Source organism: Equus caballus, chromosome 4 (assembly GCF_041296265.1).
Source record: "Equus caballus isolate H_3958 breed thoroughbred chromosome 4, TB-T2T, whole genome shotgun sequence".
Classification (NCBI taxonomy): domain Eukaryota; kingdom Metazoa; phylum Chordata; class Mammalia; order Perissodactyla; family Equidae; genus Equus; species Equus caballus.
Genome location: NC_091687.1, coordinates 41,704,130 through 41,728,736, shown reverse-complemented (window position 1 = coordinate 41,728,736; position 24,607 = coordinate 41,704,130).

Here is a 24,607-nt window from a genome sequence, read left to right as displayed (position 1 = left end):
CTTTGCCAAACGCACTTATTTACCTCCTTCACAAATGTTAGATTGTACAAAATTTCATTTCAGAGTAAAATATCTTTAGTGCAAATGCTCTTGTATAACACCAATTTTACATGAGATTGACTATGAATTTAGCTATTTCATTTACAAAGAACCACTGATGAGAATAATTAGTAATTTATACTCTCCCGGTGAAGACAAAAAAAAAAGACATAGAAATTTATCAAATTAATAAATATTTGGGTAATTATGACTTATCCCAGCTTGATTTAAAATAATATATATTAAATTTCCTGTAGTTCAGTGTTGAAATTCATAGCTAAGCTCAGTGAGTCTGACTAGGGCATTTAAAACCATCATATACTACGTAGGAGTAGAAAAAAACGTAATTTCTGAAATTACGGAAAGTCAAGAACAGAGGGGAGCAATGTGAAAAATAAGCAGGTAAATAACTAAAATAACCACCAAAATAAAATATAGAAAGATGTGTTATATGAGATTTCAGTGACTGTTCTAAACTGAGGGAAGCAGAAGAATACCCACATGAAGTCAGCACACCCTTAGGTGACTGTCTTAAGTGTTATGATTTGGGTTTTTTTCTGCTTTCTAGACAAAAGCAGGTCATAAATGAGTCTTTCCATACAAAGAAAAAGGGGTCTAGCATCGATGTTTTCTTCCTGGTCACTTGTAGCGACCAACACTACAATAGGCACATTTATGAGCTTACTTGTTATGTTAATAGTTGGAGAATAACTACCAAATTACAATAATTTACACGGCAGGGGGCATTCTTTAGGGGAACGAGAACTTTCTCCAGGGAAGTCAGATCCTTTCTAAAGCTGCTCAGTGTTGGAGTCCCTTGATGACAGATGATCACTTCATTCTCCTGTCAGAGTTTTGAACAAATTGAGAAATGGGCTGAAAAGTCAGGTAGTGATCAAACTACCGAAATTTCACTAAAGCTGGATTAGAGCATTCCCTTAGCCCCAAGACCAGAAATATGCCTTTAATTCTTCCTCCTCTGCACCCCCCACTATTCACCCAGTCAAGGCAAGTCACTGGGCAGCAGGGCAGGCTTTCCTCTCATCTCAGGACAGTCCTGCCCTACTGGGCTTTTCACTTGGAGGTAAGAGGGAAATGTGAGGCTCCTAAAGGGAGCCAAAGAGAAGAACAGAGGGACAGGGCGACAAAAAAACAAGTGACTCTTGAGCCTAGCATTTTACACCTTAGTTTTGTCTAACATGAACCTAACATGAAATAGTGCCTAACATGCCTAACTATTTCATGCCCTACATGAAATAGTTCTCAGTCTTTCGCTATCACACCAATTAGATAAATCGCCCTCCTAGATAAAAGGAGCCTCATCCGTCACAGAGGGCTGAAGTCACTGGTGAATGGGTGGGGAGGACTGTGAGAAGGTGGTCAGCTTTAAAGAGTTAAAATAAAAATAAATAAAAATAGATAAATCAAATTTAAAAAATTCAGATCCTCTAAACCAAATACAAGAGACAAGAACCTCTTCAATAACGTTTGTCTAGATTGTACTTACTTTCTCTGACTATATACATATTATTATATATGTTATCTATACTATATATATTACATATATTACTATATCTTATATATACATACACACACATACACACACACATACATACACAGTCACTCTGGACTACTTATTCTGGTGGAAAATCATATTTTGCTTTTCATTCTTACTTAAAGGTTTCATGTGTGTCTTCCTTCCCTGACTACAGATTGCAGATTCCCAAAGGAAGGCAGTATGGTGCAGCAAAAGCATACGGGCTTTAGGTTCCTGGAGGACTGGGTGCAAATTCCAGTTCTGCAATTTACCACTTGTGTGACTTTGGCTAAATTATTTAGCTCTTCTGAGGCTCAGTCTCCTCATCTAGAAAATAGGCCTAACTCCTAGGATTACTATGGGGCATACAAATAATAACGCATAGATGTAAAACATCTATTGAATGTGCTTCAGACACCTTGACACTGGTATTTTTCCCCAGAGAAGGCATTTGTTATCTCTCTTGAATTCTGCATGTAGCGTGATTTTCTGCACATTGTCAAGAATGTTAAATGACTGGACGAGTGTTAAACTGCCACTGCCCTGCCTTGCAGCCACTACTGAACAGATATTGCTTTTGTGTGTATGGCTTTGGAATATTTGTATATTTTCGGTGTTTGATTATTCTAGCCTGGTAAATTAGGAATAATCCGATTTTCAAATTAGATGCACTTTGTAAAACTACACCAGCATGTTTGCAGTTGTTTCTAAGAATAATTGAAGGCTTATTATGAAGGATACCGAGTTTCAGTTATGCAAGGTGAATAAGTTCAAGAGATCTGATGTGCAGCATGGTCACTATAGCAAGTGATATTGTATTGTATACTTGAAATATGCTGAGAGGGTAGATCTTAACTGTTCTCAACACACACACACCCATACACAAAAGGTAACCACGGATATGTTGATTAGCTTGTTTGTGGTGTAAATGTTTATCAAAACATCAAGCTGTACACATTCAGTGTATACAATTTTTATCGGTCAATTATACTTCAATAAAGCTAAAAAAGTAAATTATGTTGGTTGGTTATGTTTATTGATATTTATGGATTTGAGGAACTGCCAAGAGAGCGATTATGCTAAATTTGAAGTGCTGGGAGTAGTATGGAGGGAATGGCTCCTAACTGAACTGAAATGTACATAAATTGAATGTGTTCGTTAGTATGTTTAGGAAGTAGACAGATCAAATGGAATGTCATTTTAATGTCACACATAAAGCAAACAATTCTCAGAATACATCCCCGTTCGTATGTGTCAAATGAGTTTCCACCAGAAGTAAATTTGGTTGTGTCCTTCATGGGCAAAGAAACTCTCAATGGAAACGCCCATTACGACTTTGGTTTTTTAAATACTCAAGGAGCACTGTGATGTCACAAATAGAGCTGGCTTCTATTCTTCCTGGTGGTTTATGCGGTGAGTTCTGAGGACTGAAATACACTAAACTCAAAAATGCAGTTCTTAATCATCTAGGAACAATGTAGCATTTTTGCCCTCTAATGCAAGAGAATTTATTAGAAATTGTTAAAGATTTGTCAACAAACAGAAACTTTGAGTTTTTGGCAGACTTTATAAAGCAAAATTCAATTCAGTTTTTAAAAAATAGAAAGTCTAGTTTTTGTTTATCTATCATAAAGACAAAAATCTGTCATTTACATATGCCAAGTATTTTCTTCCAGTCTTCTTAATTCTTAGGTCTGTTTCTATGATAATTGAGCCCAATAATATCATGCCATGCAAGAATTTCACAGCTAAAGGAAAGTTGGTGGATGTATGCCAACTGTTTCTCAATAGTGAGCTTATTAAATACAATATGGTATACCCTTATAATGGAATGCCATTTAGTTATTAACGTGATAGAGCAGTTATATACATATCAATAACTGAAAAAATTCTATTTAAATATTCAAATTAAGTAAAATTATTTCATGTATGAACTAAAATTTGCATTTACAAAACAAAAACGTCACCCCTAGTTCACACTCATTCACTCTTTTAAAATTTAAATGCTAATAAAAACTCCAAATTGCCACATAGAGTGACAGAATTGAGTTAATTCAAGTTCTATTTCTTCACCTTTATGATGATACGTGTAATCTGTATAATTATAATCCATTTATTCATCCGTAATAAAAACATATTATATATATTACAAATATAATATCCTTGTTTATTTCTAACCTACTGTTTAAACCCAGGAATATGCAGTGCCACAGAGGCTGGAGATGCAGTTTGAATTCAAAGCCAGCTTGAATAATTGAATAATTCTGAACCATCATAAACAGGTTCTTAAATGGAATGTGTGTCCCTGAGTCTGCACATGTCTGGGGCTATATGGGAATTCTCTGAATTTACTTTTGTGTAAAATACAATGTTTATTAAAGCACAAGTAATAAAAACATGCTAATTCTTGCCCATAGAAAAGAGAGCTTAAATCAAAATTTTAAGTCTAAAATAATCTTTTAGCAAGTTGGAGACAACTTAAACATAAGTTTATTTACTTATTCAATAAATATTTATTAAGTGGCTACCATGTGTCCATCAGTGTTCTAAATTCTGCAGATATAGCAGTTAATAAAACTCCTGCCCTCGGGGCCCGCTCCGTGACCCAGTGGTTAAGTTCGCGCGCTCCGCTGCTGCGGCGCAGGGTTGAGATGCTGGGCGCGGACATAGCACCGCTCGTCAGGCCACGTTGAGGCAGCATCCCACATCCCACAACTAGAAGGACCTGCAACTAAAATATACAACTATGTATGGGGGAGTTTGGGAAGATAAAGCAGAAAAAAAAAAAAGAAGATTGGCAACTGTTGTTAGTTCAGGTGCCAATCTTTAAAAAAAAACCTCCTGCCCTCATTGGAGACTGCTTAACTTTTAGTGGAGGGAACAAAAAATAGCCAAATAAGTAAAATATAAAACAAATATATAATATATCACATCATGATAAAAAAAATCTGAGTAATAGATTCAGCATGCACTTATCCTTGCTTGCTCTTTAAGTGATTTGGGAAATGTCTACTTATTTTTGTTCTCTTAATATATTATTGTTTCAGTCTTAAAAGGAAAAGAACAGAATGTTACATATCTAGCTGTCTCTTGGCACTTCTATTGATAATAACTGCCCCTTTTTGACCTTTGAGCATCTTTTTTTTCTTTAATTTTTTTTTTTGTGAGGAAGATTGGCCCTGAGCTAACATCTGTTGCCAATATTCCTCTTTTTCTGTACTTGAGGAAGATTGTTACTGAGCTAACATCTGTGCCAGTCCTCCTCTTTTTATGTGGGATGCCGCCATAGCATGGCTTGATGAGGGGTGCTAGGCCCAGGCCCCAGATCCAAATCTGTGAACCCCGGGCTGCCGGAGCGGAGCACGTGAACTTAATCACTATGCCACTGGGCTGGCCCTTGGAATGAGTATCTTTGTCACAGGCTTGATGAGGTCATGGCCAATGTTGATTTAAGATAAATTTGATGCTACTGTTTTTCTAACATCAAATCAGATCAATTGCAGAGGATTATTATTTTTCTAAGCATCAAATTGAATGCACAAAAATTGTCTATTTTCTCTTTTTGTGTAGAAATAGAAGTAAGCTTCAGGGATATAGTTAGAGTCAAATAAATCCAGTTTTAATCTTAGTCAAGATGTTTATAATCTTATTAGCTATTCTGTGGTGTGAACTTTGAAGAATCTATTAGCTCAATATTTTGAATTTCAAGTCATGTACCCTGAAGTTTATTTTTTTAAGTAAATGTTTAGTATACCATTAAATTATGAAATCTTTGAGCCCTGTGTGTAAAGAAATAAACTTAGTTCTTAGGAATTTATCTTAGTACCTGGAAATTCTCAATTTACTTTCTTAAACATCACTTGACAGGTCCTACTAACTTTCAAAAGCTAACAATTTAGTTTTATCTTTGTTTTGTGAAACTGGACTTCCAGGCTCATCAGAGGTGGTCTATGTCGTTCAGCTGTAGTTTCAGACTATGGGTAAATATAGAAGAACTCCAAAACAAAGACTAAGATGTAAAAAAAAATATGGTTGAATTTTCATCAGTTCCTTTTGACATTCTTTTCTTTATTCTGATCTCTTTTCAATGACAATTCTTTGGCAAGACTAGAAGTCTACTTTTATGGAAGCTATAAACCCAGAATACAGACCATGAATTATATTTTTATATATGATGTCAAGCTCATCTGTAAAATCTTGTATATAACCCTAGCAGCATAAAACTTGTCTATAAAAATACTAGGCGACTGATCATTAAGAATTATATCTGTGTGAAATGATCCCTGAATGAAATTAGAAATATCTAGGGAGTTCTTAACATCTGCACTAGAACTAGAATTATTCCCATAGAACACTTACTAACTTTAAAGTGTGATAGTTTATACCAAAAAACATGTTGACCACAACCAATGAACTATGGTGTTGTTGAAAAACTAATATTTTTAGAAAAAACTACTTTCTAAAAAAGCATGTATGCCAATGAAAAAGATGAAACCTTTTAGAAATCTTTGAAATCTACTTCTATAACACTGGTTCATAGTTTGGTACATATTGGTGAGAATGTTTTGATGAGCCAAAATTTTATAAATATACACACACACGTATATATATATGTGTATATATAAATTCAGCATAAGGTTAAAAATAGTTTTTTGGGGCAGAGGATTATTCTCTTGTATGAATTAGTGTGGTAGCCAGTCTCCAAAATGGCCCGCAACAATTCCCACCTTTTGATGTTCACACCTTTGTGAATCTGTTCTCCAGGGTCGGCTACCTAATCTGCAAGATTTAGTGCAATATGAGAATGAAGTGCCCCATGTCCAAAAGCAGAAAAAAAATCGCCATTAAAGGTACTAAAATGTAGTTTTTTTCTTGTTCCATGGTCACTCCCTTTCTTGGCTTGTCATGGCATTTTTTATTTTCTATTTAGTGTTAACCATATTATTTACATATGTGTGTGTGCACAAAATATTTATAAACTATCCCCTCAGACTTCACCTACAAAACATAAATTCAAATGTAAAATTATTAAGATTCTCAAGAAGGCATGAGAAGAACATTAAACCCAATGTGGTGCCCTTTGAGAATGAGGTTCTCTACAGCTCCACAATTTGTAAGCCTGGAAAACCAGTGGGAAACCAGCCTTTCCCCTTTCACATTGTACAAGGATGATCTATGTGACAATTAGAATTTAGCAGAAGTGATGTTATGTCATTTCTGTAATTAGATTACAAAAGACACTGTGATTTCTCTTTCTCTCTCTCTTTTTTTTCTCTCTCTCTCCCTCTCCACTGACTGCAAGAGAAGCCAGCTTTCATGTCTGAGGACACTTTGGCAGCCCTGTGGAGAGGGCTACATGGTGAAAAATGAGGTTTCAGCAAGGAAGAAACTGAGGACTCATCAATATCCATGTGACTGAGCCTTCTTAGGAATGGTTCCGTCAATGCAGTTCCAGCTTCAGATGACTCGGCTCCTGTGGAAATCGTGATTATGGTCTCATGCAAGACCCTGAGGAGAACTATCCAGTTAATTGCTCTTGAATTCTCAATCCTTAGAAACTGTGAGATATAATTGTTTGTTGTATTAAGCGACTACATTTTGGTGTAAATTGTTATGCAGTGATACAAAACTAATACAGTTGGAATAGGCTAACTGCTTTAAATAAATAGACTTCCTCTAAATTTATGACTTATTAAACACAATAAAAGTTTACTTTTTCTTTACATGACAGTTCTGGGCAGTTCTTGAATGGGTTGTCAAGGCAACTCTCTTCCATGAAGTATTCTCAGACCCAGGCTGACAGAGGGTTTGCTGGCTTCAATATGTGGCTTCCAGGTCACTCTCACAACTAATAGAATTTCTTTTTCCAACAAAAAATGCAATATCATCCAGATTTTCCAATTTATTGGTGTAGAGTTGAGAAAAGCAGTTTCTTATTATTCTTTGTATGTCCTCTAACTCGGTGGTTATTCTACCCTGATTATTTGATATTTTGAGCATCCATTCTTTTTTCCCGATTAGGTGAGCTAGTGCTTTATCTTTTTCATTAGTATTGTAAAAAGAACAATTTTTGGATTTATTTTTGCTAAAAATTTTATTTTTATTTTATTACTGCCCTTTTTCTGTTTATTTTGTTCCCATTTCAGCTTTGTTATTTGGATGTGTAATTTATTATTTTATTTTTTATATCAAATTTGTTATAATATTGAATGCATTTATCTCTGAGGACTGCTTTAGCAGTATGCCATCGCTTCTGACATATAGTGGTTTCACTATTGTTACAGATATTCTGTAGTTTTGGTTTGTATTTCCTCTTTGATCCAACAGTCATTTTAGGGATAATATGAACAAATGAAGAGACGTTCCACATTTTCTAATACAATGATTTTTTCTTATTTTGGTAAAAAACGCATATTATAAAATTTACCATCTTAATCATTTTTAAGTGTGCAGTTCAGTAGTGTTAAGTACGTTCCCATTGTTAGAAAAGCAATCTCCAGAACTTTATCATCTTACAAATCTGAAACTCTATACCTTTAAACAATTGCTCTTTTCCTCCTTTCCCCAGCCCCTGGAAACCACTATTTTACTTTCTCTTTTTTATGAATTGGATTACTTTAGATACCTCATATAAATGGAATTATACAGTATTTATCTTTCTGTAACTGGCTTATTTCACTTAGCATGATGTCCTTAAGGCATATCCATATTGTAGCATGTGACAGGATTTCCTTCCTTCTTAAGGCCGAATAATATTCCATTGTATGAATATACTACATTTTAAAAAATCCATTCATCCATCATGGACTTTTGGGTTGCATCCACCTCTTGACTATTGAGAATAGTGCTGCTATGAACATGGGTGTGAAAATATCTCTTTGAAACCCTGCTTTCAATTCTTCTGGATGTATACCTAAATGTGGGGCTGCCAGATCATACAGTAGTTCTATTTTTTAAAATTTTTTGAGGAACCTCCATACTGTTTTCCATAGCGGTTGCACCATTTTACAATCCCACTAATGATACATGAGTGTTCCAGTTTCTCTAAGTCCTCACCAACAATAAATTATTTTATGTTATTGTTTTTTTACAGTAGCCATTCTAATGAGTGTCAGGTGATATTTCATTGTGCTTTTGATTCGTATTTCTTTTGCAATTAGTGGTATTGAGCATCTTTTCATGTGCTTGTTGGCCACCCATGTATCACCTCTAGAGAAATGTTTATTCAATTCCTTTGTCTATTTTTAAATTAAGGTTATTTTATTTTTTGTTTTTGAGTTGTTGTAATTCTCTGTATATTTGGGATATTAAACCTTTGTCATACACATGATTTGCAAATATTTTCTCTCATTCCATAGGTTCCCTTTTCACTCTGTTGGTTTGTACTTTGATGCACAAAAGTTTGTAAGTGTAATGTAGTCTCATTTGCCTATGTTTGCTTTTGTTGGTTGTGGTTTTGGTGTCATATCCAAGAAATCATTGCCAAATTCAATGTCATGAAGATTTTCACCTAGGAGAATTTCTTCTAGGAGTTTTACAGTTTAAGGTCTTATGTTTAGGTCTGTAGTCCATTTTGAGTTAATTTTTGTAGGTGGTGTAAGATAAGAGTCCAACTTATTCTTTTGCCTGTGGATATCCAATTTTCCCAGCACCGTTTGGTAAAGAGACAGTCCTTTCCCCAATGAGTGGTTTTACCACCCTTGTCAAAGATCATCTGACCATATATGCTAGGTTTATTTCTGTGCTCTCTGTTATATTTTATTGATCTATGTGTCTTCTAATATAATGACTTCTTATTATAAAGATATCAATTTTCCTCCAAATTAACCTACACACTCAATGCAATCCTAATGAAAATTCTCATCTGATTTTTTTTCTTGAGGCACTCAAAAAAAAAAAAAAAAAAAAAAAAAGAAGACCCATAATTGACTATCTCAACTTAAAAGCAGAAGAATAGGTCAGGTTGGGGGTAAGGTATTGCCTTAAGGACTTTATGACCTACTACAAAGGCATAGCGATTGCAACAGGATGATACCTGCACAAGAACAGATGGAAAGATGAATGAAATAGAATGAAGAGCTCAAAATAACACCTGCATATATATGGAAACTAAATAGGACACTGCAGATCCATGAGGAAAACACAATCATTTAGTAGCTTCTATAGAAAAATGGTCACATTATACGGTGAAAAAGTAAAACTGGATCTCCACATACACCACATGCAAAATGGAACTCCCGATTTATTGAACGTATAAAATACGATGGTAAAACTGGAAAGTAAATAGAATAAAATGTAGAAAAATATATTTGTTACCCCAAAATTGGGAAACACTTCTTGAATAAAACTTCAGGAAGTGCAAAAGTTTGGTAAATAAGTAACAAAATCTTTAAAGAGTTCTGTTCAAAGAAAGACAACATAGTTAGGGAAGAGCCAGATGGAAGAATAAAGAAAGATTTCGGTAATATCTAAAAGCCATGAGTGGTTGTTATTCTGAATATATATGACTTTCTGTAAAGCAATAAGAAAAATAGAGCAACTCTGACAGAAAAAAGCGTTCAAAGCATGTGAAGTTCTACATCTGCCTTGTGTGCTATGGTACCCACATATGGTTATTGAGCACTTAATTAGGAAATCTCACAAGCTTAAGGAGAGACGCTAAATAATATGAGAGGAATGCAAATTAGAACACTTAAAACATCCTGACTCCTGTTTATGTGGCAAAATTAGAAAGATACTAAATGACAAGTGTTGGAAGAGGTGGAGATGCAGATATCCTCATGCACTGCTGACATGAGCATGGTGTCTACACGGTCAGAATTTCTGTGTATGTTTGTGTGTGTGTGTGTGTGTGTGTGTGTGTGTGTGTGTGTGTATAAAATGGCATGATCTATTTTTCTGGATCCCCAAGGGAATTTTTCTTTAACTTTGAGGTATTGAAAATTTTTTGAAGTAAGTTTTAGTTTTGACTATTCTTACTCAATTTTGTCCAGTACAGGGATGTCTTTCAATATATAGATTCAGATCTCTTATTTCAATAAGAGTTTTCTTGAGTATTATCTTTAAATATTTATTCTCTTCTATTACTTTTTGCTTTCTTCTTTGGGGTTTCCAATTATGGGTATGTTGGATTTCCTTTGCCTGTCCTTTTCTCTCCAAAGCTTTTATTTGTCCTGGATTGGAGTTACACCACTGGCTTTCCTGGGTCTCCAGCTTGCAGATGGCAGATCATGGGGCTTCTCAGCCTTCATAATAGCATTCCTTATATATATATATAACCTTATATATAACCCATTCCTTATAATAAATTGTATATATATATCTCCCATTGGTTCTGTTTCTCTGGAGAACCCTGACTAATACATTGCTTTTGGATGATTTCCAGAAGGAGAGGTGGAAAATGATGATATATAGCCGTATTTGTACTGGAGGTCAAGAACTGCGTTATGAGATTAACGCTCTGGCAACACTGCAGAGAATAAATGAAGAGGACCACAGTACACGTAGTAAAGCAATTAGGAAGACGCTTCAGTAGTCTAGATGAGAGATGACAGTAGATTAGTTTAGGATAGTAGTCATAAAGTCACAGTGAGAGTCAAAAGCAAAATGAGTGAGAGAATTTGGCTTAGGTGGCTGATCTGTGTCATACTCCAGTCAGCACCTCACATTACCACTGATATGGGCTTAAAGTAATGAGTGCTGAAATTGGCCCTCAACTCTATTGTTGGTCCATGGAGATTTCTATTTTCTCATTGCCAATAAGTTCCTACTATCAGTTTTACTAGTGCTAGGCTAAAAAATGAAATGAAATAATCAGTGAAATTCTTGCAAGTTCTGATTCTCACTCTTCTCAACCAGTGACAAAAAATCCAAATCTTGACATATATGAACAAGAAAAATTCCTCTTGATGTCCCTATTGCTACTACTATTACTAATGCTTTTGCACGTATATATGCTTTTAATATAAATGAAGCCACATGGTTTAAAGTTAATAGTAGATGGAATGGAAAGGAATAGCATTAAGTGTAAATGCCCACGCCTGTCCTCAAGCATATGATCAGCCCCTAAATAGCTCCCCTTTTCACTTGTGTGAGGTGAAGGAGTCCCTACCCTATCTTCTGTTTCACACGCAGAGAGCATAAATGAAACCTGTCGAAATTTACTACATTTATAATTTCTCACATTCAGTTTTCTTTACATTTAAGTATACCTATAGCATTTTTCTAGGGTGAATGCTGACTTCATTTATGAAATATGTTATTTATTTTGTGTGAATAGAGAAATTTTATGTATTGAACTACTAAAGGGAAGCTAAGATATATTTATTCTTAATTATCTATCCTAGAGAAACTTTTGGGGGAATCAGTTACCAAAAAAGATGCAGAGCCAGTCTCTGGAGCAACCAACCACTTTTTGGTGGCTCAGATTCTTCATGTTCCTCCCTCTTAATTTAGAGGAGTGCAAACCTGGCAGCCATGTTGGTACTGAAGAGCTGAATGTCTTAGCTGTGGATGACAAGGACTAAAGTCAACAAGGAACCCAATTAAACCAATTGGATTATTTCTCCGTGTGCAGTTTCTTTCTCTCTCTCTCTCTCTCTGTCTCTCTCTCTTTCTGACACACACACACACACACACATATTACTTTCTCTGGCTGGAATTGTTATCCATGGAACAGTTTCCACAACTTGGATGGAAAAGCAGCATAGAATACTGGCATGCAACATGGAGGGGAAAAAACACAAAAACAGCAGGATAAGAGGGGAAATATGGGAGAGATGGTCTGGAGAACATTTTAGTTCTTGGTTTTAGACCCTACCTGTCTTTGGCATCCTTCGGGCATTTATGTTTAATGATTTTCTTTCTAGATCAAGCTATTTGAAGTTCATTTCTCTCACTGTAATTAAAACAGTCTCAACTAGTCTAATCTCCCAGTCATACCCATTGGCACAAGAAAGCATGGACTGATTGCCAGTATTTTGCTCATACTCTGAGACTGGTATACAAAACTGTAGTTTCCCCCAAAGAAGCTGAGATTATACTTCTGTGGGAAAACGAACAAAATGGGGGGGCTCTTCCCTTTGCCTTCTCCTACTTCAACTTTCTTGGTAGTTGCTGTGACAAAGCTAGATCCTCCAGGCCTGCTCTGTTCTGCAGTCAGCTCAGCCTTGGCTCGTTTACCAAAACTGCCTTCTTTTCTCTCCCCCACCTGGACAAATTTATTTCTGCCACTTTGGCTCGAGGAAGGTGGAAAGGAACTAATGGGCAGAAAATTAGGAAAAGTTGAAAAGTGTGGAGAATGAAAGATATAAAGAAAGCAAATGATAAAAGGGAAGTCATGCCAAAGCAACCAGAGAGGGTTGGGTTGGCCTGAAATAAGGAAGAAGATTGGTGGAAGTAATAAGGGGAATAAAATAGATAAGAGGAGAGAATAACGCAAAAGACTGCATTGAACAGATAGATATTACATTGCATTTTCCTTGCAGCCAGCACCACTTTTTCTTGATTTTTCAGTCAAAAGACATTATTTTTTAATGATTCTTTAATCTCAGCAGGTGTCCACACCTTCTCTACCTTCTTTACCTCCTCTCAATGTGGGCACCCTCACCTTTCTCTCTAGCCTATGGTTCTCAACTCTGGTTGAACATTAGAATCACTTGGGAAATATTTAAAAATACTGACCCCTGGGCTCTGCATCAAACCACACCTATTGGAATCTTGGAAGTGTGACCCAGCATTGGTATTTTAAAAAGCTGCCCAGCTGGGTTGAAGACTGCTCACTTCCTGCTTCCTATAATCAGAACCGTATGATAAACATTCTCTTGATATTATACTTCTTTTGCCTCAAATTTCTTCAGCTATTGTGCATATTTCCTTTCTTCCCTGTGATCTTGGAGGAAAATTATCCCCTGTCCTTTCCAAGATAATGCCTCTATGGGTACTCCTGATCCTAGGGATGGTAAGGTTCTGGAGCCTGAAGTGATTGTTGAAAGTGTGGTTACATGTTTGCTAGAAGATTTTTACAAGCAAACAACAAGAACAACTGTTACAAAAAAAATTCAAAAGGAGGTGATATGAGGAATAAAATAACCTATCTGCTCGAGTATGATTGCATCTTCGCAGTCAAGAAGGCTTCTCTGATATTTCACCACTGTCATCATCATCCCTAACCTTTTTGGAGAACACAGTGTGACCAGGCACTGTGCTGACTGCTTTACGCCTTCTTACAACTCAATTATGATCTTTATAAAGCAGAAACTGAGGTTTAGAACCAGTTGCCTGAGGCCGCATAATTATTAACTTACGAGAGTCATAATATCAGATGATGTTTATCATACGTAAATATAACACAAGAGCTCCTAACATCATGACTACTGCAACATCCCCTCTTTTGTGCTACCACCAAAACTTGTGACTTACTAAAAGCTCTCAAAACCAACCTCCGCTTAACAAGTGGCCTAACTGATACTCTGCATTTCCTCAATAGCACAAGCCATCAAGTCCCCAAGGCATGCTGCACAACACGGTAAGTGTGTCCCTGCAATTCCACTCCACAAATCGAAGCTGTACACTTACCCAGAGCTAGTTTGTATTGTTCTCAAACCTGTTTATGCCATTCTATAGACAGGGTTAAAGAAAGGATGTCATTGTTTAATGAAAACAAAGTTGAATAAATTTACAAATAACTTTGTAAAGATGAATTGCTTGATACTACTGTTGAATCAGGTATAGGCAAGACATTACTAAAGTTTCTGAAACTTTATTCAGCATTCAAATTGCTTTTCAAGTTTTTTGTTTCACTTTTTTTTTTGAAGAAGAAGATTAGCCCTGAGCAACCATCTGCTGCCAATCCCCCTCTTTTTGCTGAGGAAGACTGGCCCTGAGCTAACATCTGTGCCCATTTTCCCCTATTTTATATGTGGGACTCCTGCCACAGCTTGGCTTAACAAGCTGTGCCTAGGTCCACACTTGGGATCTGAACCGGTGAACCCCAGGCCACCAAAGTAGTATGTGTAAACTTAACCACTGTGCCACCAGGCCGGACCCTTGTTTCACTTTTTTGAAAGCTAGAATTGGGCAATAGATTGAAAAAAAAAAGAAGTAGCCATTCCAATTGGCAGATACACACTTAAAGGAAATGTCTTAGCACTATATCAAATGAACATGCCTTTTTAAGTTTTATGTCTAAATTAAATATTTACAGTATGTATGCATCACTTTTTGTGACTCACAACTTTAGTCAAGTTTTTTTGATTATCTGACTGGTCCCGCTTGCATCAGATCAGTATTTCCACCAGACATCTAATACCACACTTTTCACAATGTATCATTTGTTCACACACCTGTCTTCTTACCGGCTTGTGAACTCCTTGATTACAGCATCAGTGATTTCCCAATCATTATATATGACTTTGAAATATATCTTGGTACTTAATATTTTAATAAAAAATAAGTCTGATAATTTGCAATAGCCCAAAGATAAAATCAAACTCTCTTCAATCTTGATCCCAGGAAAGCTTAGATGCTCAATGCTCACATTCTCTGCCTCTAAGCTGAGAACTGTTGCAAATATTACCAGAAACACAGCTGCCCCTCCCCTTTCTAAATAATATTTTCCACATATGCTGAAACGGTAAGTAATAGGTTTAATCTAAACCACCTCCCTCCCTCCCATTTAAAATTCTACTTAGGTGATATAGGGAAAGGATCTAGTATTTATGATATACCTACTACATGGTAGAAATGGGTTAGGTACTTTACATGACATTTAATTGTTGTAGCAACCCTGCGTGGTTATTATTACACTCATTTGACAGATGAGAAAACTAAAACTCCAAGGAGAGAAGTGATTGTGCAGTGTTACACAGTAAATAAGGATTCAAACACAAGTTTGTCTAATTCCAGATTCTACAATCATTCTGATGCACCAGGGTATTTATGTCACCAAAGAATAATTATATAACATGGGTAAATGGCAATATGAATTTGAAGGCAATGGGTTTTTGCACAACCCTCTCGTTTGTATTTCATTTATTTATTTATTTTCTTTTTAGAGTGTCATTTAAGGTATCTCATGCTGTGTTTAAAATAAGCCTCTAAAGGCTAAAGCTTTAAAGAGGAATGATTTATTTATTCTCACAATAGAAGTATCCTCATGCATGAACGCTACAACTGTGTAATCCTCGTCAAAACAGAGAGATAGATTAGATAGATAGATAGATAGATAGACTGATAGATAGGGAGAGGAAGAGAGAGAGAGAGATGAGGGAAGGAAGGAAGGGAGGGAAGAAGAAAGGAAGGAAGGAAGGAAGGAAGGAAGGAAAAGAGACACAGAAAGAGAGGGTGAAAGAGAGAAAGAAAGAAAGAGAAAGAAAGAAGGAAAGAAAGACAGAAAGAAAGAAATTTGCAGGCCACTTCTAATGGATATACAATATACATACACACATATATCCATCCATACATGTGTAAATATATACATTTCAGTCACAGTTTTTCTAGACCAAATGGTTTGATCAAGGAAATGTATATTATATTTAGCACATGTACGTCTCTGTAAATTCTCTACCTGAAACTCTTTTTCAGCAGTTGCTACAATGTGTTATATAAAATACATAGAAATTCCTGCAAATATTTATCTATGATATCTCATTATTATCTCCTCTCTTGCTAGGAACTCCATCTACTCCTTGTTTCATTGGGTGCAATCAATTTTATCTTCAACAAAAGCTGTGTCATGCACTCATCATGCCATGCTGATGGTCCATAAAGTTACTTGCTTTGATGAGCAGCCCATCATTTAACATCTTGCCAGTTCTCTTTATCTTTTATGTAACTTTGATGAACCATTGTGAAAACACCCAACAGCGGTTCCTGGTTACACATTTCTATGTGTAGAAGAGGGAGAGAGCATTGAGGCATAGAATAAACTCTGCCCTTTTCCATATGTTTCAAACCCACAAGAGGTATGGCCCACTAACTCTCCATCACAGTTTCTTTAAGAGGAAGTGAGACGATTTCTTCCTTTGCATTATAAAAGTTCTAATTGAAGAAGTACTCCATTGAGAGTAGGTTCAAATATTAGGGATATCTCTTTTTGCCCTACTTCAATATGCATATTCAATTAGCAACTGAGTAACAAAAACATATTTTAGAAGGGTAAAGTTACAAACCCTCGGGGAGGAAAATGACTTGTATAATGAAAATGCTACCAGGCACTTAACTAAAGCAGCTCTGGCAGGGACAATTATAATATAATTTATCACCAGAAAGCACACTAAGATGCAGAATACATAATCATCTTATCAGCAAGCTGAGAGCAGTGGCAAAACTCATTTGAATTAAGAACCAAAAATGTAAGTCTCAAGGAAATTATAAGGTGTCAAGCAATCAGCAAAATTGAGATGAATGCTAAAAGTCTTTCAAGAGGTATATTTAATTTTTTTTTGGACTGAAGTCTGTAACTATACAAAGGGTTAAAAATATGGTACTGTGGGGGGCTGGCCCCGTGGCCGAGTGGTTAAGTTCGCGCGCTCCGCTGCAGGCGGCCCAGTGTTTCGTTGGTTCGAATCCTGGGCGCGGACATGGCACTGCTCATCAGACCACGCTGAGGCAGCGTCCCACATGCCACAACTAGAAGAACCCACAACGAAGAATACACAACTATGTACCGGGGGGGCTTTGGGGAGAAAAAGGAAAAAATAAAATCTTTAAAAAAAAAAAAAAAAAAAAAAAAAAAAAAAAAATATGGTACTGTGGGTTCAGAAGTAAGAAGTTTGTTAGGGATATATATGTACTTGAAGTAGAATATAATATTCCACTTTTTTTTTTCTTTTAGAGAACTGTATATTTAGGTATCACAACTATAAAAATAAAATTATTTCTATTTGCTAAAAGCCTAAAAGTACATGGTCAAGGGCCTAAACTGCATGAAGTACACAGTGTTTGGCTTTTCTCTGCTATATTTCCAGTTTTATTTTATTTATTTTAAGGGACTCTGTGTTGTGCATACACTGCCATTATGCTCTTTTAGAGTGAATTGATCCACAGTCAATTGCACTAAAAATGTAATATCTGGCACACTTAAACAGTACTTTGTCCTTTTCAACCATTTTCCACCTGTACTTTTGTAAGAGCATTGCCCTGGTACAAGGAGGAAAGAGCAGTCTTCTTTGTCACATCCATTCTCCAGGGAGAAGTTAATAACTGCCGCAGCCCCAGACGGCTCCTGCATCTCTGACTCGAGGCAGCCTTGCACACTAGGTGTGCCCCTGCAGGCACAGCATGGCCAAGTTGGCTCCCTTCCCTGTTTGTCTTCGGTACACACAAACCGGGATGTAGTTTCCAAAAGGAACTATTCTAAGAAGGGACAGAAAAATGAGCAAAGGAAACGCAAAAGCACAAAAATAAAATACATTGTATAGTGGCAGCGTCCAGTTTCGTATATCCGAAGACTACAAAAAAGCAGTGGTAGCAAAGGAGGACAAACTTGAGACTTAAGCCAACTTGTCTTCATTTAAAGTCTTTGGTTTACCTTATACTGGGTTTGTGTACTTGGATATGGCTTGAAACCCGTGGGCCCTCAACGTTTGTTTTAATTTGTTTTAATGTGTAAAGTGTGACTAATGACTCTTACTTTGCAGGGCGGTTATGAGGATGAGTGTGATGGATGCTAACTTGCCTGTAAACTCCTAAGTGCGATCAAATGTAAGGCATTTGTCAAGCTACGGAAGCAATTTTAATCAGGGACACCACGTTATGCACTGTTACGGTTGGCACTGCCTTTCAGGGAGGTGGAACTCCCTCATCCTTAGTTCAGAGCTCATAAGTAGATTCGATCACAGCACAGTTGCTCTCTGTATCTGCAGTTCTGCATCTGCAGATCCAACCAATTGTGGGTTGCAAAGCCTATGATAGTTGCATCTGTACTCAACACGTAAGACTGTTTTTTCTTGTCATTATTCCCTAAACAATACGGTATAACAACTATTTACACAGCATTTACACTGTATTAGGTATTATAAGTAATCTAGACGTGATTTAAAGTATACAGGAGAATGTGCGTAGGTTATATGCAAATACTATGCCATTTTATATAAGGGACCTGAGCATCCATGGATTTTGGTATATTGGGGGGGTCCTGGAACCAATCTCCTTCAGATACCACGGATGACTGTACCATCTGAGACTTCTCCAGTGAGTGCTGCTTTGTGTCTGAGAACCTGGCCACGACCCACCTGTAATAAATTAAAAAACAAAAAGTTTTGCCTGGTCCAAGAGCCCCAAGCCTTTTAAAGGTACACTGTCCCCAAGATCTTGCTTCTCCCCTCTCTATCCAATTTTAATTTCTTTGACAAAACTCAACAACAGCTAATGTTAAGAATTTCCCATCGGAGTAAAAGTAGAGGAAAAAATCCTAAATTTGATTGAAGGAGTCTACAAAAAACCAACAACTAACTCCCTATTTAATTGTGGAATATTATGCATAAAGCTCTTAGAACAGTGCCTGGAACAAAGTAGGTACTGCAAAAGGGCTTGCAAAAAATAATTACACTGATTTTGTCAGACATGCTACAAGTAACTACATGTGCAAATTTGTGATATAATACTAACTTTTATCCTAGCAAAACTTAGATGTTCAATAGATGTTCTTTTTTTTTTCTTGGATTCCTACTTTTTTCTTTCTTTAAGAAATTTTCTTCATATTTGGTTTTGAAATTTAATGATGTTCTAAATACGTTAGTACAGGAAAAGAGAGATTTTGAGTTGTAAAATTCTTTTAAACACTTTTACTATTTCTTCCTCTCTAAAGAATAGCTAATGCCTTCCTATTTTCGTAGACTGAAAATCTTTGCAGCAAAAACACAAGTTTGTGATGGGGTGACTACGTGTGTTTCTGAGAGAGTGAGGAGGGTGCATCTATTTGAGCTGTTCTGCACATCTGGGTCCCTTTCTGTCTTTTCCTGCTTTATGTGTCCATCTGAACGAGGCTTGGACTTTCCTGACTCGTCAGATGTCACTAAGTCCCACTCATTTCAGTGGTCGCTCAGTGGTTCCAGGGGCCCTTAGTGTCCCAGTAATGTTTCCCAATATAGACTTTAAAAATCAAAAACCCATTTAGAGAAGTGCAATATTTCTCTACTTCTCCCTAGGTTTCTGAAAGATAAGAAGTTCTCTTCCTTAAAAATCTACCTTAAGGGGCCTTCCTGGTGGCGTAGTGGTTAAGTTCACGTGCCCTGCTTCAGCGGCTCGGGGTTCGCAGGTTTGGATCCTGGGCACAGACATAGCACCGCTCCTCTGGCCATGCTGTGGCCACATCCCATATAAAGTAGAGGAGGATTGGCACAGATGTCAGCTTGGCCACAATCTTCCTCAAGCAAAAAGAGGAAGATTGGCAGTGGATGTTGGTTCAGGGTCAATCTTCCTCACACACACACACACACACACACAGAAGCTGCCTTAAGAGTTATGAAGTGCTCCTAACTTCTTATTTCAAATTGTCTGAACTTTAGTCTTCTCATCAGAAAGAAAAAAAACCCCACCTTAATCAATAATAATTCATATCCTGACTCTAGCCCTGTGATATGATGCTACTATTATCCCATTTTATAGATAAGGAGACTGAGTCAAAGTGAGACTAAGCAATTTAAAGTGCTGTAGCTAGTAGGCGGCAGAGCTAAGCTTTGAACCCAGGTATCCTGGCTCCAGACTTCCAGCTCTGAAACAATGCATACACTGCCACTCAAACTAAAATCACTCACTTAACGTCTTCACTAAACTGTAGGTTTTGCAAAGCCTTCTTACATTGCTCACAGGACCCAGTGCATAGTAGACACCTAAGAAACAGATGTTGAATGAATGAACCATATCAGGGAGCTATTCTTATCCTTGATTTACAGATGAGGAAACTGAGATTAAAGAAGGCAGAATAATCTACTCAGAATCAAGCAAATAGTACATTCAAGATTTGAACCTGGACCCCTTGGAGTCCACATCTTTTCCTCATTCCTTCTATAGCATGCCACTCTACCTCTTCTTTAGAAATCTAGAAATCTCCAGAAAATTAATAGATACCAAAAATAAAAACACTGGGGAGAGTCTGTTCTTTTGAGGGACTGTATATTAAACACTTTTGTCATGAGGCCTTTGTGAAAGGAGGGGTTCAACATCCCCTGCTGGTGATGGCAGTGGCCCTGAGGTACCTGCTGATGATGATGACGATGATTTCTGTGATGGAGAATCAGTCTTAGTACTAGAAAAAAAAAGGGAGACTGAAGTTCTACTCTTAGGACACGATATTGTTTACCGCGACTAGTCCATTAGGCATCGTGCATGCAAACTTTGATGTGTTCCATAAAATACATCTGCTGTTTTAATGGTCAGACATTATCTGGGCAAGTGAGAAATTCACTCAATTCAGTAATAAAACATCAGATAGTACTTCAGTACTGTCATTAAAATAACACTACTCAATCTAGTTCACAGTTATTTATTTTAAAAATTTTTGAAACTTTTCATTTTTTAACTGTATCTTAGACAATGTGTGACAAATTCTTAAATAGGAAAAGGATAAAAGAAATTTAAGTTAAGGTAGACAGACTGGACTGAAAGATATCAATACAATCATCATAAAAAATATAAAGGAAGTAAATTGGACTAATTTGTATTCTTTACAGATTCAGAGGTAAAAATGGAAAAATTTATATTTTAGTGATTGGCGAATTACTAGTCTAATAGGAACAGCATTCACGTCACCAGCAGCAAAGTCAGAAAGCCACTATCTTAACAGTGATGTTCAGTGAAGTTCTATCCTGTTACATCCAATTGTTTTCTTCTTAAAGAAAGAAACTAAAAAGGAATTGGAAAAGCAGCCGTTTGCTGCCATTCCGGGTCAGCTGCAGGCATAGCCACAGGATCTGTCCAAGTAGATAATGGTCTGTTGCTGTCCAGACAAGCTGGTGACTCAGTCCCAGACTTGCCTTCTGGAACGAATTGTGATCACTGGAAAATTTCACAATTTTCTGCTTCATGTTGTGAATAATAAGAAAGCACAAATGTATGTTTAATGAACAAATAAAACATTTGTTTTGCTGGTTTGAGTGACCTAATCTAATGCTTCAATCTTTGGATCAATAAAAGACTAAAATATCTTCCATTAAGTCTTAGAGTTGCAAGAAAAGGAAACAGTATCAGGAAGATATGTGTTGACAACAACCTGCGAATAAAGGCCAAGATAAAGTATCTTGTCTTACTTTAATCCCTTCTTTCCTTCCTCACTTCCCTTATTCATTCATTCAACAATTATTTATTGAGCACCTATCATGAGCAAGGCTAAGGGTGTGGCTGTGTACACTGTACACACTTCAGGAAGTTAGGGCATTTTATTGAAGTACAGTGGTATACGGTGGATGACATTACAAAGAATGATAAGCAGTTCAAATGACTGTGAAAGTGAGGCTAGATGAAGAGAACTCCTAGCTGGGGCCATCAGAAAGGGCATCTGAGACCCTTCTTGACTCTGATCAAGATTTCCAATCCATTTACAACTCTTTTTTAAAACATACACTAGCCTTTCATTTTTCTTCACTTTCCTCTTAACGGGAATGGATATACTCCATTATCCAACATTTCAATAATGCTCCTGTTCATACTCTAAATGAATTTATGTCCCTATATTTTGATCTCCTTGGTCTTGCAAAATACAAGTCCTAGATAAACCCACCTGTTGATTCTCTCCTTGCTTGTATTGTTTGTTGGCATTCTAATAACTTTTTTTTCATATTATTCTGCAGTCACATTATTCAGCGGTGACCATTCAAAACCTTTTCCATTCTCTTGAAACTTACATCCCAGTTACTTTCTACTTCTTCCTTGGTGTCAGCAGTTGACATTACCTACTATCTCAGAGGGTAAGTTGGACATTTCCTTGATCTTTAAATCACCAAACATGTTCCTTCTCTCTTCTTCCTTCTCCACCCTCTCTCTTTTGCAAGACAGGAAGTAGTCCTCCTCCTCGTAAAAGTCAAGCTCTCCCAGCTGTGATTTGAAGCCCATCCTCTTTCACCTTCTGAGAAACTTTACACAATCAAATGTTTCTTTCTGTCTGCAATATTTTCTATTTTCCCTTTAAACCTAAATATTTTCACTTGCTTTTAAGCTCTCTCAAGCCTCTCCCAAAGAATAAACTAAAACTCTTACCCAATCCTTCCTTCGCCTTCAGCTACAACAAATCTGTCAAAAACGCTGTGCATATTTTGCTGTTTCCAAGTCCTCGTCTCCTGATCACTAGTCAACACTCTAATCTGGCTGGAACCTCCACCATTCCCCCAAAACAGCTTTCATTAAGATTGGTAGTGACCTCCATGTCACTAAACACAATTTATCTCTTTTAACTTTTCATTTTATTTGATTTCTCAGTAGCATTTAATAGTAAAGAACACTATCTCCTTCTTGAGACATTTTCTTCTTTTGACTTGTGTTGTATGTCATTTTCTCCTGTATTAGGCTATGGTTTCTTGGTGTCCTTTGCATGCTCTTTCTCTTCTATCCAGAAGGTAATTGTTGGCCTTCCTCCAGGCCAGGCCTAGGCTCTCTTCTGCTTTTACATCTCTCCTTAAGCAATTCCATGGTTTTAGTTACCATCCATAAGTCTCTTTTGGACATAAATCTCAAACACCTCCTAGGATGTCCTTCAACTGCCTCCTTTTTTATTCTTTCTTGGACAGCATCCCACCTAGACCTGGTCACAACTCTACTTCAAGGTGAATACTGGGGTTGTTTGATTTTAGTATTAAAATTGAATACAATCTTACAAGATGGAGTATAAAAGTAGAGGAAGTTATTCCAGATATTGAAAATAGCAAAACAAATGCACAAATTCATAAGAAAAAAAGATCAAGGCAAATTTTGGAATCAGGAAGTAACCTTGACATGAACTCAACCTTTAGAAATAGGTTGAGCCTGGGTCATGAAGGCATTTGGCTGTCAGATAAGGAGCTCAGTCCTCACTCAAAAGATAATAGTAATCCCATGATGGTTTTCAACAAAGGACTTATGGTATCAAAACTGTGGTTTAAGATGACAAACCTCAGGGTCTTATGCAAGGTGGCTTTATAAAGAGAGACTATAGAAGTATAGACTGTGAAAACTTGTAATATAACTATTTTAGACTTTCTGGTTTGGGGTGATAAAGGCCTTGATCAAGATGACAATGGGAACTGGAAGAAAGAGTGCTCCCAGAAAACATATTGAAAGGCAGCAATTAAATTTGACGTGCAGGATAAGAAGCAGATGAATACGCAGGCTAAAAAGTCTCTTGAAGATTGCAAGTAATTGGAAAAAGAGAGTCACTATTTAATGTGCAGAAGGGGATTTGGAAATATGGAACTAGTATCTATGAAAGAAACCTTGGGAGTTCATATTAATCTAAAAGTCATGCTCAAAGAGATGATAGTTGAAATTTTCAGAGTTGAGTTTTCCAAAGAGAAGGATGTAGAGAAATGGAAGAAAAGAAGGTCAAGGATAAGACTTAGGAGTATATAAAATGTTAAGGAAGGAAAGAAAAAATGACAAGCAAAGAAGAAATTTAATTTGTGCAGCCAGAAAAGCCAAGGATAGGAAGCATGTCAAGAACGCTTCTGAGAAGCCAAGGGGAGAGGAAAGAATTTGGCAAATTCTGAGGATTTTTAAATCTTTTCAAGGGATTAAGAAAAGATTGATGAAAACAGCTCAGTCTTTGAAGATGTGTGGTTAAAGGAAAAAAAGTTATAAGAAGCTAGTATAAGGAGGAAGTAGAATTGGTGAAAAGTTTATGCTTTTGCTTGCTTATTTTAGGCTAAGAAAAACCTGAAAGCATATTTATACAGTGTGGAGGAGCAATTATTGGAGAGAAGAAGCATAATATGATAAAGAAATGATTAAGTGACAAACATTTGGAGGATGGAAGAAACTAAAAGAATTTAAGGAACAGGAGAAGATAAGTTACAGAAAAAAGGAAGACGTGCTGTCCTTCCAACTTTTGCTGAAAACAGATCA